We start from the raw sequence: 17,226 nt of genomic DNA on the forward strand, positions 1-17,226 counted from the left end.
CCAAGTTTGATAAAAACTGACCTTTGATGAGCATCTTGAGTGTCATCTCCAAGTTAAACAGAATGTTTTTTTTTGGGGGGGGGGGGGGGGGGGGGCTCACAAAAGGGCCAGTTTTACTGAAAAGACTGAAAGTGGGTGGAACTTTAAGCAGGAGACATGATAGTAAAGTTTTGAACTGTTATGTGTAGACTCTCATGTCTGGCAGTCAAAAAAAGCTTAGTTTTCCAGAGATAGCTCTGAAAATTTTGGATGTGTTCACATTGCTTTTTGTACACCGTCTCTGACTTAGATGTTCAGTCACGTTCCTTCAGTCAGGATCAGGGTTGAACAGCATACACTTCCGTTCATCGTTCATAATGACTCTGTGCTTTTGATCCAGTTCTTCATTTTCTTTGACTTCGATAACTTGCTGCCTCAGCTTGATGCATCAATGAATGGCTCGATAAATGACAAAAGACTGACTGAATTAGAGCACAAGTCAAAAACACAGTGTAAACTAGAGCACCGCGCACGTAGAGAGCAAACCTCCGCCAACACTAGTGTCCAATTTCTCAAAAAATTTGGGAAAAATTTTCAAGGTCAAAGTCCTGTTAGAAGTGCCTTTTCATAAGCTAAATTAGATGTGATCAAATGTCAGGAGTTTAGTTCATGCACTTAAATCAAAGTTTATTACCTCCGCCAAGGGGGTTATGTTTTTGGTCACGTCCGTTTATTTGTTGGTTGGTTGGTTGGATTGTTAGTAGGATTACTCAAAAAATCCTCAACGGATTTCAATGAAATTTTTACCAGGGGTGTATCTTGGCCTAACTTAGAAGTCATTAAATTTTGGTAACGATCCGGAACACAATCCGGATCCAGTCATTTTTTTAGGGATTCTTTATCATTGCAGGATATGGCCAATTTCAACATTTTTGCATCTAACTTCATGAAGACGGGTAACAAAGGTTGAACAAAAATTAATTTACGACACAACAATAATTTAGCATTTGTTTCTCCTCATTGAATAAACTTGTTTTTAGAAAATAAAAAAACGTGTAGTTCATGCAGTTTCTCTTTATAAATACATTTGCTGAAGATCTAAGGGTTTAACTACTGAATCTGAAACATGACGATAGATGCGTGAAACAACGTGGAATTAGTCTCTTTGCCAAAGGGTATTCCATGTGATGTCAGTGCCCCATGGTCTTGGCGGAGGTTTGCGCTCTCTGAGTGCTTCTAGTTTGTGGATTTTTTTCATCGTTTTCAGTTTCTAAATTCTTTTTCAGATCATTTTCACAGGACATTGATTATCTCTGCTCTGCACAATTTGTCATTACTTTTTGGCACTTGGTTTCTGACTGATAACTGGAAGACAGACAAACAGGCATAAAATTGGAACCTCCATCCAATTTTGGTGGTGTAGGTAAATCCACGACAGAAAAATGAGAGCGAATGAGGCACTTTTGACTGAGATACAATGCAAAATGTACACCAAATAGGCTTTTCAATATTAAATTCAAATGTCCACAAAATCCACAATCCAGATCCGATCCAGATCAAACTTTGTCAGGCAATAGTGAGCACCATTCTGCACCTCTCTTTCAAATATGAGAGTTATCGGGGCACATTTGATTAAGATATAATGTAAAATATACATTAAATGGGGGTTTCAATGTAAAATTCAAATGGCCACAAAATCTGTAATCCAGATCAGATCCAGATCAAACTTTGTCAGTCAATAAAGGATGCCATCCTACATAACATTTGTCAATATGAAAGAAATTTGATCTTTTTTGACAGAGTTATGAATTTTTGAAAATTCATTCGATGTGAAAGATAGGGCTTTTCCCAATTTTCCAAGATTTTTTTCCTAACTTTGACCGTTGACCTATGACCTTGAAAATTTAATCAGTTCTTGTCTACCAGGACATGAATCCTCAGTAAAAATGTCATAATAATATATGAAAAATTGTGGGCTCCAGGCTGTTCACAAACAAACAATCAAACAGGGGCGAATACATAACCTCAGTTGGCGGAGGTTATAAACCGAATCAGGAAAAACAAATCTCTCTCAGATCTTTATAAAGTAAAGTCTTTATAAAATAATATGCATTCCCCATCTGTGTTGTTGGACCACAGTTGTGCATATGAACAAATTTAGATTCTTTTGATAATGAAAGCTACACGTTGATATCTGGAAACAACTTTTTTTATCAGCTGAAATTCAAACTCACTTCACCCAAAGCCATCAAGGGCGCAATTTGGAATTAGAAATTGGCCGCTTTAGGCCCCCAGAAGCCAACGGTTTCTAGATAAGCTCAGATGCATTCTGAGCATCCAGAACAGTAATTTTAATGTTTTGAGAAGACCATAAAGTGGACACCATTTGACTACTTTATTCTGAGAATAGCCAGCATTGATTTTATTAACATCCTGGTGTAAATAAGGTATCACCACATGTGTAGAACTCAAAAAAATGATAGGTTGAGTTTTCATTAAAAAAACAACTGCAATGTGGTAAAATGTATTCATAAATATGAAAGAACAGGCTCTTAATAATTATTAACTATCGCATACTGTATTTTTTTTCTCAAGATTTGTTTTTGCATAAGTTTGAAAAAACAACAGATCATAAGTTTAGGCTAGATTATGAATTTAATTTTCGAAGTGGCACTAATGACAGCACTCATACTGAACATAATTTCGCTTGCACAGACTGATTTTGGAGATCAAGCAATAATTGCAGATGGGCTTTCTGAGGTCCCAGATAGCTTTTCTGATTTCCTTTTCTAACTTTCAGAATTTAGTAAATTAGCATATGGCCCATTGATACTTATGTGTAGACACTAGTCCCTAGAGGCAACTATTTTTGGTTTCAAATCTGGGCAAATGCAGTCCCAGAAAATTCCGAATGTGACAAACAAGAAACAGGTGTAAACAAGTCAATGCTGCTAAAAATACAAACTTGCAGAAACAAAGATACTATTCTGACATGGTTTTGCACATAAGACTGACATAGCATGTTTCAAGTACACACATATATGTCGGAAGGTGGGGGGGGACATACCATATTCTGTACCCCGTGGTTGAAAAGGTGGGGGGGACATGTCCCCCCTATCCCCCACCAAATTGCACCCATGAAAGCAATTAAATGGATTAATGTGATTATTAGCCATCAGATGACAAGGTAAAACTTCATCATTCTAACTTCAGTTTTAAGCAGAAACAAGGAGCAGAAACGAGGTGATAATCGGTGAAGCTTTGAAATGATGGACGTGCATTGAACACAACAGCTAGCAGCCCATCTAGCCGTGGCGCTCTGATTGCTTCCTCCGTTTTTTATTATGAAATAATGCTGAATTTATGTGGAAATGATTGTTGCACAAAAGCTTCAGATATCTGTCGCTGAGATAGATGATACCTGGAGTGCAGTTTTAAGCAGAAACAAGGTGATAATTGGTGAGCCGCGGCTGATGATGCATGCACAGTGAAGTCAAGGCAGACTGATTTTTAGGAGGGACCATTTGGTCTGTGACAACGTGTCTAGTCAATTCAAGTGGTTCTACTTCAACAAAAGTTGATTTTACACTATGTTGAGTTGATTTAGCCCCGTGCCCCTGGTAGAGTATATTTAATTCTATTTGGACTGGGACCAAATGTTATCCCAGCAGAGTAAATTTTACTCTGCAAAATTTACTTCTTCTTGTATTTTGCTTCACATGTTGGCCTGCAGGATAGAAGCCTCACCATAGCATGAGGCTGCTGCCGTCACCATAATTCGGGGGTGTGTGTATGATAATGTGCAATATATGGCTCTGCCTGACATGAAAAAAAAAAAATTCGAACTCAATTTTGTACTCATCAGAACATATTTAAAAAAAAAAAATCTTTCCGCTGAGACGCTCTGAAGCGCGTTCTTGCAAACCCAAGCATTAAATTCACTTGTCTTCTTTATTTTAGATAGACAGTCCAAGCACGAGTTAATGGCATGATTGGTCCTCATGTCACTGTAACAACACCAACCCCATTTAAAACCACAGGATGATGTAGAAGGTTGCTGGTGTGTTGCCACAAGGGATGTGGCAGTGCACGCCTGAGCCTGCTCTCCTCTATCTGTCTCTTTCTATTTGTACATATCTTTTTCTGTGCCATTCTACCATAAAGCTACAGCTCAAAGGTTCTGTTGGACCTTTAAAGCAAGCGTTTGTTCATTTCTGGATGAAGAAAAACTGAAATAAATATCTCTTGAAAGTATTATTTTAAAACATTTTTGATATAGACATTCTAAATGAAGCACACATACTGTGTGATAAAACGCAACATGTGCACTTGCGGGTAACTGAGCATGAATGTTTTCAGCTAAGGTGTACGTAGACGTATGTCTGCAGCTATACGTACTATACTGTTGGGTTGGTAAGGTTAGACCTTACTTGTGTGAAGTGCCTTGAGGCAACTTTGTTGTGATTTGGTGCTATATAAATGAAAATAAAATGAAAAATTGAAATACTGTTCGATACTCACTCCACTCATTAATGATTAAATCAACTTTAAAGAATATTCAGTGAAATGGGAATTTTCCGGTTTCCATCCCCTGACTTATGGTTTTCAGTGGTCACTGAACTGACAAAAATGTTCTTTTTTTTCTTCCTTGTGTAAGCTTTGTAACAGTGCTGAGTCATCACAAACTCCACTACTCATACACATTTATTGCACAAACACCTTAAATAAGCACACGCCTTTTCCTTTTCATTACTTCGATATAATAAAATATGATTTCGAACGACAAATTTAACAACGATGATTTAGCTATGTTGCACTGAAACGGGCACATTCTTTTCGAACAAATGATTTTGTGCTTTAAAAAATGTTTAAATGATATTTCATAGATTAACTCTTAGGATATGTTTAAAATGACATTAATTGTAAAATTATTCTATAACACATTTTAGTCTAAAAATTTTAAAAAGTTTAACATTTTAATTAAAAAAAAGCATTTATTCACCATGATTTTTACATACTTCCCTGTTTAATGACATCAAAATGATATGATCAAAAGTTGAAGGTTTTAAAAGCATTATTTATTGATTCATTGATTATTTTATTAGAATAGAATTTTTTTTAATTGTATAATGTTGATGTCATGAAACAATAAATAATGCAAAAATCATGGTGAATACATTTCAGAGGCACCATAAATAAGAACATGCCCTTTTTTTAATGAATATTTGACATGTACTGATTAACATCAGTACATTTTAAGCACATACAGCAAATGGGAACTGTAAAAGGTCATTCAGTTCATTTCAGCTTCTTGGAATGTGTGTGTGGATTGGGAGGTCTGGGCGGCTTTGCTTGAGCTGCTGCCCCCGCGACCCGACTCCGGATAAAGCGGAAGAAAATGGATGGATGGAATCCTGCATGTCTAATACAAAAAATCTGCATGTATAATGCCAATTTTCTATTGTATCCTGATTTTTCTGTAAAAATACAACCGGGTGTAAGATATGGTTAGAATGGTTTGAATGTCAAAAACCTGCTTAAAAAAATGCACGTGGATGTAAATAAAGTATTGCATGTGCTTTGTTTTTGTATCCGTTGTTCCATTTGTCACCATTTTTTCTGTATTTATCATGAAGCTGTCATTGATGACAAGTATGAGGAAGGTGCGAAGGCTCTTGTACTTCCTTTCAGTTGCTGCAGCTTTCAAACTGCCAGGCTTTGAGGTCAGATTTTAAACTGAAACTCTGCTTACTCCTCCATCTGGGGCACCAAACCCACATACCCTCATCCACATGCAGCTGTGTAGTTTGTCAGAGAAGTTCTTGTTATCTGTAACAGTATAAACAATGTAGAAATTTTGACGCTTTCTATCTGTGGGCAAACATTTGTAAGGGATCAAAACTAACTGGACATTTTGTTGCTGAGCTGTTTTACAGTCAGGAGTGTTTTCTTTCCACATTATTTCATAACAAATGAGCAGTGTTACATATGTGTAAGGGCTCAGTCATTCAGAAATGGAAAGATTATGACATAGGATGACAAATTCTGCTCGAGCAGGCCTTGATTTGCAAACAACACACATGCACACGCATACACAAATAAAATCTTGACTCAAGATTGATAAATGGGCCCATAATTATTTGGACAGCAACAATTTTTATTTTTCCTCTGTACACCACAATGGAATTGAAATGAAACAAACAATAATTAAAGATAAAGATAAACTTTATTGATCTCACAGAGGAGAAATTCACGTTACATCAGCTCTTAAAAAACAAGGTGGGTGCAAGTAGAGGAAAATGCTCATCAAACAGCGTGTGCAAGGATAAGCAATAATAATAATAATACTTGTAACAGTACAAGACATAAGAAATGAGGTGGTTCACCCAAAGTGAGGCTCAGCCATTGCACTGCAGCTGACTGACCTTTGCGAATTCCCCATTATGTCCTCGTCGTGTAGACTGTTATCTTTAATTTAGGGGATTCAAAGAAAATATCACATTAACCGCTTCGGAAACATATCCATTTTTATACACTATCCTTATTTTTAAAGTACACTGAAAAAAGAGAATGTTTGAACCAACTTAAAAAAGTGTTACAATTTGTAAAAACCTGAATGAATTAAGTTGTTTGAACTTATGTTTGAAAGTTAAATCAACTCTACCGTACAAACTTAAGTTCAAACAACTTAATTCATTCAGGTTTTGACAAATTGTAACACTTTTTTAAGTTGGTTCAAACATTCTCTTTTTTCAGTGTAAGCATATACCGATCTATAAAGGCAGATGCATCTGTGTGTGTATCTCTCACGTATCTCTCTGTTTGTCAGATTGGCTTCAGCTTTCAGATATGGCTTGCACATGGCACAATGATGAGCATCCTTTAGGGCCCCTTCACACATAACACAAAATTGGGCAAAAGAAGCAGAAACTGGAAGAAAATCCATGAAGAAAAAAATGAAACGAGGAATCGCAAAACATTCCACCTGCTGTCGGGAGGGACACACGGTCGGACAGGCGTGGATGATACTGCGGCGACAGTTTTGTGCACGCTTGTGCATGTGCACGAACACAGTGTGAGCACCTGCAACATTTAGCCTACCTTTTGCCAAGTCGTTCTAACCACTTAGACTATACGAGGTCTATTAAGGTCTAATACAGGTCTATACAGGTCTAATACTGTGAGAAATCTTGGAGTCATTTTTGATCAGGATATGTCATTTAATGCGCATATTAAACAAATATGTAGGACTGCTTTTTGCATTTGTGCAATATCTCTAAAATTAATCAATCAATTTTTTTATATAGCGCCAAATCACAACAAACAGTTGCCCCAAGGCGCTTTATATTGTAAGGCAAGGACATACAATAATTATGTAAAACCCCAACGGTCAAAACGACCCCCTGTGAGCAAGCACTTGGCTACAGTGGGAAGGAAAAACTCCCTTTTAACAGGAAGAAACCTCCAGCAGAACCAGGCTCAGGGAGGGGCAGTCTTCTGCTGGGACTGGTTGGGGCTGAGGGAGAGAACCAGGAAAAAGACGTGCTGTGGAGGGGAGCAGAGATCGATCACTAATGATTAAATGCAGAGTGGTGCATACAGAGCAAAAAGAGAAAGAAACAGTGCATCATGGGAACCCCCCAGCAGTCTACGTCTATAGCAGCATAACTAAGGGATGGTTCAGGGTCACCTGATCCAGCCCTAACTATAAGCTTTAGCAAAAAGGAAAGTTTTAAGCCTAATCTTAAAAGTAGAGAGGGTGTCTGTCTCCCTGATCTGAATTGGGAGCTGGTTCCACAGGAGAGGAGCCTGAAAGCTGAAGGCTCTGCCTCCCATTCTACTCTTACAAACCCTAGGAACTACAAGTAAACCTGCAGTCTGAGAGCGAAGCGCTCTATTGGGGTGATATGGTACTACGAGGTCCCTAAGATAAGATGGGACCTGATTATTCAAAACCTTATAAGTAAGAAGAAGAATTTTAAATTCTATTCTAGAATTAACAGGAAGCCAATGAAGAGAGGCCAATATGGGTGAGATATGCTCTCTCCTTCTAGTCCCCGTCAGTACTCTAGCTGCAGCATTTTGAATTAATTGAAGGCTTTTTAGGGAACTTTTAGGACAACCTGATAATAATGAATTACAATAGTCCAGCCTAGAGGAAATAAATGCATGAATTAGTTTTTCAGCATCACTCTGAGACAAGACCTTTCTGATTTTAGAGATATTGCGTAAATGCAAAAAAGCAGTCCTACATATTTGTTTAATATGCGCTTTGAATGACATATCCTGATCAAAAATGACTCCAAGATTTCTCACAGTATTACTAGAGGTCAGGGTAATGCCATCCAGAGTAAGGATCTGGTTAGACACCATGTTTCTAAGATTTGTGGGGCCAAGTACAATAACTTCAGTTTTATCTGAGTTTAAAAGCAGGAAATTAGAGGTCATCTATGTCTTTATGTCTGTAAGACAATCCTGCAGTTTAACTAATTGGTGTGTGTCCTCTGGCTTCATGGATAGATAAAGCTGGGTATCATCTGCGTAACAATGAAAATTTAAGCAATACCGTCTAATAATACTGCCTAAGGGAAGCATGTATAAAGTGAATAAAATTGGTCCTAGCACAGAACCTTGTGGAATTCCATAATTAACTTTAGTCTGTGAAGAAGATTCCCCATTTACATGAACAAATTGTAATCTATTAGACAAATATGATTCAAACCACCGCAGCGCAGTGCCTTTAATACCTATGGCATGCTCTAATCTCTGTAATAAAATTTTATGGTCAACAGTATCAAAAGCAGCACTGAGGTCTAACAGAACAAGCACAGAGATGAGTCCACTGTCCGAGGCCATAAGAAGATCATTTGTAACCTTCACTAATGCTGTTTCTGTACTATGATGAATTCTAAAACCTGACTGAAACTCTTCAAATAGACCATTCCTCTGCAGATGATCAGTTAGCTGTTTTACAACTACCCTTTCAAGAATTTTTGAGAGAAAAGGAAGGTTGGAGATTGGCCTATAATTAGCTAAGATAGCTGGGTCAAGTGATGAATTAGAAAGGTCTTGTCTCAGAGTGATGCTGAAAAACGAATTCATGCATTTATTTCCTCTAGGCTGGACTATTGTAATTCATTATTATCAGGTTGTCCTAAAAGTTCCCTGAAAAGCCTTCAGTTAATTCAAAATATTGCAGCTAGAGTGCTGACAGGGACTAGAAGGAGAGAGCATATTTCACCCATATTGGCCTCTCTTCATTGGCTTCCTGTTAATTCTAAAATATAATTTAAAATTATTCTTCTTACTTATAAGGTTTTGAATAATCAGGTCCCATCTTATCTTAGGGACCTTGTAGTACCATATCACCCCAATAGAGCGCTTCGCTCTCAGACTGCAGGCTTACTTGTAGTTCCTAGGGTTTGTAAGAGTAGAATGGGAGGCAGAGCCTCCAGCTTTCAGGCTCCTCTCCTGTGGAACCAGCTCCCAATTCGGATCAGGGAGACAGACACCCTCTCTACTTTTAAGATTAGGCTTAAAACTTTCCTTTTTGCTAAAGCTTATAGTTAGGGCTGGATCAGGTGACCCTGAACCATCCCTTACTTATGCTGCTATAGACTTAGACTGCTGGGGGGTTCCCATGATGCACTGAGTGTTTCTTTCTCTTTTTGCTCTGTATGCACCACTCTGCATTTAATCATTAGTGATCGATCTCTGCTCCCCTCCACAGCATGTCTTTTTCCTGGTTCTCTCCCTCAGCCCCAACCAGTCCCAGCAGAAGACTGCCCCTCCCTGAGCCTGGTTCTGCTGGAGGTTTCTTCCTGTTAAAAGGGAGTTTTTCCTTCCTACTGTTGCCAAGTGCTTGCTCACAGGGGGTCGTTTTGACCGTTGGGGTTTTTCTGTAATTATTGTATGGCTTTTGCCTTGCAATATAAAGCGCCTTGGGGCAACTGTTTGTGATTTGGCGCTATATAAATAAAACTGATTTGATTTTAAATAGCACTTTATAATCCAACACTTATAACCTTTTTAGCTGTTGAATGTGGTTGTGTTGTTTCAACTAGCATCTGTCAGCTAGTTGCTGACCTTCGCATGCTGCGCTCTGATTAGCTAGCTGTTGGCAGTAAGCTTTAATGCTATTGGTCAGTGGGAACCGATCCAATATAAGTTTTGGTCCTAGCCTTTTTGGTTCCTTTTGGATCCAACATAACTTTCAGGCGCCAAGCATGCCAAAATACAGGTAAATGATGGACAGAAAGGCTAATCTGTGATTGGCTATTGCAATCTGAGTGGGGAACATACATATATACATACACACGTATATATATATATACAGTGAGGAAAATAACTATTTGAACACCCTGCGGTTTTGCAAGGTCTCCCACTTAGAAATCATGGAGGGGTCTGAAATTTTCATCTTAGGTGCATGTCCACTGTGAGAGACATAATCTTAAAAACAAAATCCAGAAATCACATTGTATGATTTTTTAATAATTTACATGTATATTACTGCTGCAAATAAGTATTTGAACACCTACCAACCAGCAAGAATTCTGACTCACACAGACCTGTTCATTCTTCTTTAAGAAGCCCTCTTATTCTGCACTCTTTACCTGTATTAATTGCACCTGTTTGAAGTTGTTACCTGTATAAAAGACACCTGTTCACACACTCAATCAATCACACTACCACCTGTCCACCACAGCCAAGACCAAAGAGCTGTCTAAGGACACCAGGGACAAAACTGTAGACCTGCACAAGGCTGGGATGGACTACAGGACAACAGGCAAGCAGCTTGGTAGAAGACAACAACTGTTATTATCAGGCATGGCACAAACCAGAGGGACACAAATGCAAGCTCGCAAGACTGATGGTAAATGGCTTGCATTTATATAGCACTTTTCCATCTGCATCAGACGCTCAAAGCGCTTTACAGTTATGCCTCACATTCACCCCGATGTCAGGGTGCTGCCATACAAGGCGCTCACTACACACCGGGAGCAATAGGGGATTAAAGGCCTTGCCCAAGGGCCCTTAGTGATTTTCCAGTCAGGCAGGGATTTGAACCCATGATCTTCTGGTCTCAAGCCCAACACCTTAGCCACTAGACCATCACCCCCACTGATAAGTTCCAATGGTTTAATAACAGGCAGGGGTTCGGTACACGGGTGGTCCACCAGTGATGCAAAGGTAGCAAAAGGACAAGAGGCTGAGACGTGGTACAAAAAACAGGCACAGGTCAAAAAACACAGTGTAAGAGCTATCCGAGGCAAGGCAAAGTAAAAAAAACAAGGCAGAGTCAAAATACATACAGGCAAGAACAAAGCAAGGAACAGGGCTGGAAGGTGTACAAAGACAACAATCTGGCGGTGAGCTGTGAGACTGTGAGGGCTTAAATAACCGGTGGTGTAATCAGTGAAACAAGATGCAGGTATCAGTGAAAGTTCTGGAAGGGGCGTGACCAGGGAAGACAAAGATTGTGCACAGAGAATCTGGTATACATGAACCAGGAAGTGCTACTGCTGTGTCAGAGAGGGTTATGTAAGAGGGTGGATTCGAGCTGTATTCATGAAGCTCTGATTCAAACAAAAAGTCTATTGGATCTTCCAGATATGATGGGAGTTTATCTTGCAAAAAGAGTGATTTAATGTTCATCAAATCTGGATATGAAGACACAATATCAGGCTCGGCCTGCAGTATCTGATCTAAAGCCTCAAACACTTGCTGCCTGTGCCACTGATCAGGATGATCCAGAAATTCAAAATATAAGTCTTGGATTCTCAAAAACACTGTGGCAGTGGTCTGGAGTGCCTGTGCTTCAGCCTCAGATGACATGACCTGGGTACCCGGTGCTGCCCGGGTTAACCTGTTTTAGACATAAGCCAAATGCCAATCATTTTAATCAAAACAACTGCCCAACATTTGTTTTTGTAATGCTGATGTCTTATAAATATTAATGGGTTAATAGGTTTAAAGTTTGTCCAGCAGAACTATAAGAGGTGGACTCCCCAAACTAAGTGGAAATAACTGGTTCAAAGACAAACACATTTGAAATCCTTCATGCAGACTTTGTTTTGCAATCAAATTTATAACAAAATTAGACACAAAAGGAAGGTAACAGTAAATGTAAACATCAATGAATCAAAATTGAGGTAGTGGTGTATTTCACTGTTTTTACATTGCAATTTTACAAACATAAAATGAATGTATTCAGACAGGAAGGCAAATTGGGTTGTACAGGACAGTCAGGTGCTTAGAGTTGAGAACATAAACTAGCTGAAGAAAGGGATTAAATAAACAGAGATGGCCAACACATATACAGGGCTGGAAATTTGAATCTGCCTGGTCATACACACAGCCGGCTATTTTGGGGGTAATTTTCAGTTCAACTTTTAAAAAATGGTACCAGTTTGTTCCACATTTCATGATTCAGAATATATATAGTTTTTAGGGCTACATATTACAACCCCTGGCAAAAATTATGGAATCACCGGCCTCGGAGGATGTTCATTCAGTTGTTTAATTTTGTAGAAAAAAAGCAGATCACAGACGTGACACAAAACTAAAGTCATTTCAAATGGCAACTTTCTGGCTTTAAGAAACACTATAAGAAATCAAGAAAAAAAATTGTGGCAGTCAGTAACGGTTACTTTTTTAGACCAAGCAGAGGGAAAAAATATGGACTCACTCAATTCTGAGGAAAAAATTATGGAATCACCTTGTAAATTTTCATCCCCAAAACTAACAGCTGTATCAAATCAGAACTGCTCGTTAGTCTGCATCTAAAAAGGAGTGATCACACCTTGGAGAGCTGTTGCACCAAGTGGACTGACATGAATCATGGCTCCAACACGAGAGATCTCAATTGAAACAAAGGAGAGGATTATCAAACTCTTAAAAGAGGGTAAATCATCACGCAATGTTGCAAAAGATGTTGGTTGTTCACAGTCAGCTGTGTCTAAACTCTGAACCAAATACAAACAACATGGGAAGGTTGTTAAAGGCAAACATACTGGTAGACCAAGGAAGACATCAAAGCATCAAGACAGAAAACTTAAAGCAATATGTCTCAAAAATCGAAAATGCACAACAAAACAAATAAGGAATGAATGGGAGGAAACTGGAGTCAACGTCTGTGACCGAACTGTAAGAAACCACCTAAAGGAAATGGGATTTACATACAGAAAAGCTAAACGAAAGCCATCATTAACACCTAAACAGAAAAAAACAAGGTTACAGTGGGCTAAGGAAAAGCAATCGTGGACTGTGATGAAAGTCATATTCAGTGATGAATCTCGAATCTGCATTGGGCAAGGTGATGATGCTGGAACTTTTGTTTGGTGCCGTTCCAATGAGATTTATAAAGATGACTGCCTGAAGAGAACATGTAAATTTCCACAGTCATTGATGATATGGGGCTGCATGTCAGGTAAAGGCACTGGGGAGATGGCTGTCATTACATCATCAATAAATGCACAAGTTTACGTTGATATTTTGAACACTTTTCTTATCCCATCAATTGAAAGGATGTTTGGGGATGATGAAATCATTTTTCAAGATGATAATGCATCTTGCCATAGAGCAAAAACTGTGAAAACATTCCTTGCAAAAAGACACATAGGGTCAATGTCATGGCCTGCAAATAGTCCGGATCTTAATCCAACTGAAAATCTTTGGTGGAAATTGAAGAAAATGGTCCATGACAAGGCTCCAACCTGCAAAGCTGATCTGGCAACAGCAATCAGAGAAAGTTGGAGCCAGATTGATGATGAGTACTGTTTGTCACTCATTAAGTCCATGCCTCATAGACTGCAAGCTGTTATAAAAGCCAGAGGTGGTGCAACAAAATACTAGTGATGTGTTGGAGCGTTCTTTTGTTTTTCATGATTCCATAATTTTTTCCTCAGAATTGAGTGAGTCCATATTTTTTTCCTCTGCTTGGTCTAAAAAAGTAACCGTTACTGACTGCCACAATTTCTTTCCTGATTTCTTATAGTGTTTCTTAAAGCCAGAAAGTTGCCATTTGAAATTACTTTAGTTTTGTGTCATGTCTGTGATCTGCTTTTTTTCTACAAAATTAAACAACTGAATGAACATCCTCCGAGGCCGGTGATTCCATAATTTTTGCCAGGGGTTGTATAGTTTGGGAGTTTATCGCACATGGTACAACATTGTATGATCTTACATAAAGGGCTATTTTCGGGGTAATTTTCAGTTCAACTTTTAAAAAAATGGTACCAGTTTGTTCCCCATGTCATGAGGATTCAGACAGACATAGTCATATATACTAATCATGGTGTCTAATCAGCATCTTGATATGGCACACCTGTGAGGTGGGATGGATTATCTCAGCAAAGGAGAAGTGCTCACTATCACAGATTTAGACTGGTTTGTGAACAATATTTGAGGGAAATGGTGATATTGTGTATGTGGAAAAAGTTTTAGATCTTTGAGTTCATCTCATACAAAATGGGAGCAAAACCAAAAGTGTTGTGTTTATATTTTTGTTGAGTGTATATATATAAAAAGCTCGGTTTGTGTCAAAAAGTTGTATTTAACCACTCCCACACACTCAAATAAGTAGAGCATGGAGTCTGTGTGTGTGTGTGTGTGTGTGTGTGTGTGTGTGTGTGTGTGTGTGTGTGTGTGTGTGTGTGTGTGTGTGAGAGAGAGAGAGAGAGAAAGCAAGAAACACGGAACAGCGTTTCAAACAGCAAGAGGTAGCGTAGAAGAGAGGCAGAACTAAAAAGTTAAAAAGAGTGAGAGGAAAAGGAGAGCAGGGGCAGGGGAATGTTCGCTGATGTTTCACTGTCCTGTCCTTTGTGAGGTGACAAAGCTTTGACACCAGAGGTGAGCACTTTGCCTTTGATCGGTTTGTCCAACAACAGCCTGTGTGTGTGTGAGAGAGTCTGTGTGTGAGATGCTGAGAGGGCTGGATGCTTTAGCTGTGGAGTCACGCCTCACGGGGATCCTGTGTCTGCTCTGTGGAATGTTCAGTGTGTGTGTGTATAGTATGTAAGAATGTGTGCTGTATCTCATGATGTTTTTTGTATGTCGGCACAGTGCACGTGGAGGGACGTGGGTGCTCGCTGCTAACAGTGTGGATGATCATTTACTGTGCGTGGCTGTAACAGCCCACAGAGAGATGAGTCACAGCGGAGAGAAGAACATGTTTCCATAAGGACCCACCGAGTAAACTCTGAGGTAGGAAGTTTCCATTTCAAATCTTATCATTGTTCATCCGAGCAGACCCAGTTTTCAAAAAGCTCTATAGTGTGTGTGACGGTGCCGTGAGAGCATGAGAATAACAATGCAAGAAACAAGTAAAGGTCAAAGGTCACAGATGTAACTACTCAGTGACAGCAGCGGAAGAATGTCTCTTAAAACATTGCTCTCCAAAACCTTTCTTTTTGGTGCATGCTCTCACTTTAGAGCACAAACAATTTGGTTGATTAAAAACGGAATAACTCTTGCTCAGTTTTCCTTAAAAATTTCAGATGTGATGTAATTACTTTACATTTACAGTAGAATATATTCGGTGGAGGTTAGCGTGACAGGATTGTCACCAGAGGATCTTTAGTTCAGTTCCCCTGTTCATCAGGATCATGAGTGAGGTCCGCTGAGGAAGGTCCCGAATCTTTACTTTACGCCTGCTGTGCAGCTGACATCAGCGTGCGGGTGTGTGTGAAAGGGTGAATGTGAGGCATCATTATAAAGCACTTTGAGCATCGAGAGCAGATTGAAAAACATTATAGATAAATAGCCAAACATGTCAGCATGTACCCTTTGATCACAAAGATCCGGTCTGTTGCGTGTCGTCAGGTTTTGCAAGAAAACAGCAGGTGTTTCAGCTTTTTCCTGTTGTGCACCTGAGATTTGGCAGTCAAGTCCAAGTGAGGTGTTCAAGATGAGACACTACGTGTTCTCAACGATCAAAATAAGGGTACTTTTGTACTTTTTCGTTTTAATTTAGATTTTAAATACATTCCTTACAATAGTGTTATTACCTCCACCTAACTCTGTTGTCCTGGAACCCACAATTTGTCATATATCATTATGACATTTGTACAAAGGATTTCCTGATAGGTAAGAACCAATACAATTTTCAAGGTCATAGGTCAAAGGTTAAAGTCAGAAAAGATATTGGGAAAATCCCTATCTTTTAACATTGAACAAATTAAAAAAAAAAATCATAACTGTCAAAAAAGATTGAATTTCTTTCCTATTTGACAGTTTTATGTAGGATGGAATCCTTTATCGACTAACAAAGTTTGATCTGGATCTGATCTGAGATATACGAGTACTTTATTGATCTCACAGTGGAGAAATTATGTTTACACTCCAGTTACCTCAGACAGCAATTAGTCCACAATTATTGCTTTTTACCATAATAATGGCACACATCAGAATTAAGAACAGCACATACACATTTGACATTGTTTATGTGCACTAAATTTGAAGAAGTCCGTTATCCAAATTGAGGCAAGTGGGTGAAGGCCACGTGCAACCCTGAGTTGTGCCGCCATGAGCTTGGGGGGGGGGGCGGACCAGCTGCAGCTAAAACTGCACTGCCCCCGCAGAAGGGAAGGGGTGACATGAGCAGAGTGGGGTGTGTGTGATGGGGGGTAGGAGGGGGGTGGGTAGAGGGAGTGGAGCATGCTTCAGTCCTGTGAAACAGTTTATTTTCTTTGTGAGTTGAGATAAGAAAACAGCCAAATGTTCACCAAGGCCGAAGAAATTCCTCTGGAGGAAAACAGTTGGGCAATTTGTCCTTCAGGCTGATAATGTTGTGGTTTGAGCAGTGAAAAACACTTTTTACAGCTTAACTTGAACAACCAAATCCCAATTATGAATTAGAAATATTCCCCGGCCTCCGAAATCTTCATCTTCATTTGCAAGGAACACATCTGCTCCAAGATGTCATCCAGTTTGCGTCTGAGTTCAAGAGTCATCACAGTCTGAGAATGCACTGCCTTGCCCACCTCATTAATCATGATGGACAAGCAAGGGGCCATGGTTCTTGATGCCGCCGTCTTGCCAATCAGGGCAGCACATAAGCCAGAAAGTACCAGCCCTGCTCCCACAAGACCAAATATGAATAAATCCTCGATGTCCTCAACGGAGAAAGGCACCAAGCATGCAACACGCCACGACCCCCAGGAGTCTAGAACATAGCCCACAGGATACGTTCCATCTGAGTAGGTAGGATCCCCCGGTCCTGACCTTCTTGTAGAAAAGATGGTGTCA

At 39.3% G+C, this 17,226-nt stretch overlaps 1 protein-coding gene across 1 annotated transcript in view; it reads left to right on the plus strand.

The window, feature by feature from the left end:
• Positions 1 to 14,748: 14,748 nt before the first annotated feature.
• The window catches only part of gpr174 (G protein-coupled receptor 174), a 43,255-nt gene continuing 40,777 nt past the window's right edge, over positions 14,749 to 17,226 (plus strand). Inside the window, exons 1-2 of the mRNA XM_034181264.1 lie at positions 14,749 to 14,829; positions 15,043 to 15,183. The gene's annotated coding sequence lies outside the window, so the exon portion shown is untranslated. The remainder of the gene's footprint in view (positions 14,830 to 15,042; positions 15,184 to 17,226) is intronic.

The sequence above is a fragment of the Thalassophryne amazonica genome, chromosome 11, assembly GCF_902500255.1.
Source record: "Thalassophryne amazonica chromosome 11, fThaAma1.1, whole genome shotgun sequence".
Taxonomy (NCBI): domain Eukaryota; kingdom Metazoa; phylum Chordata; class Actinopteri; order Batrachoidiformes; family Batrachoididae; genus Thalassophryne; species Thalassophryne amazonica.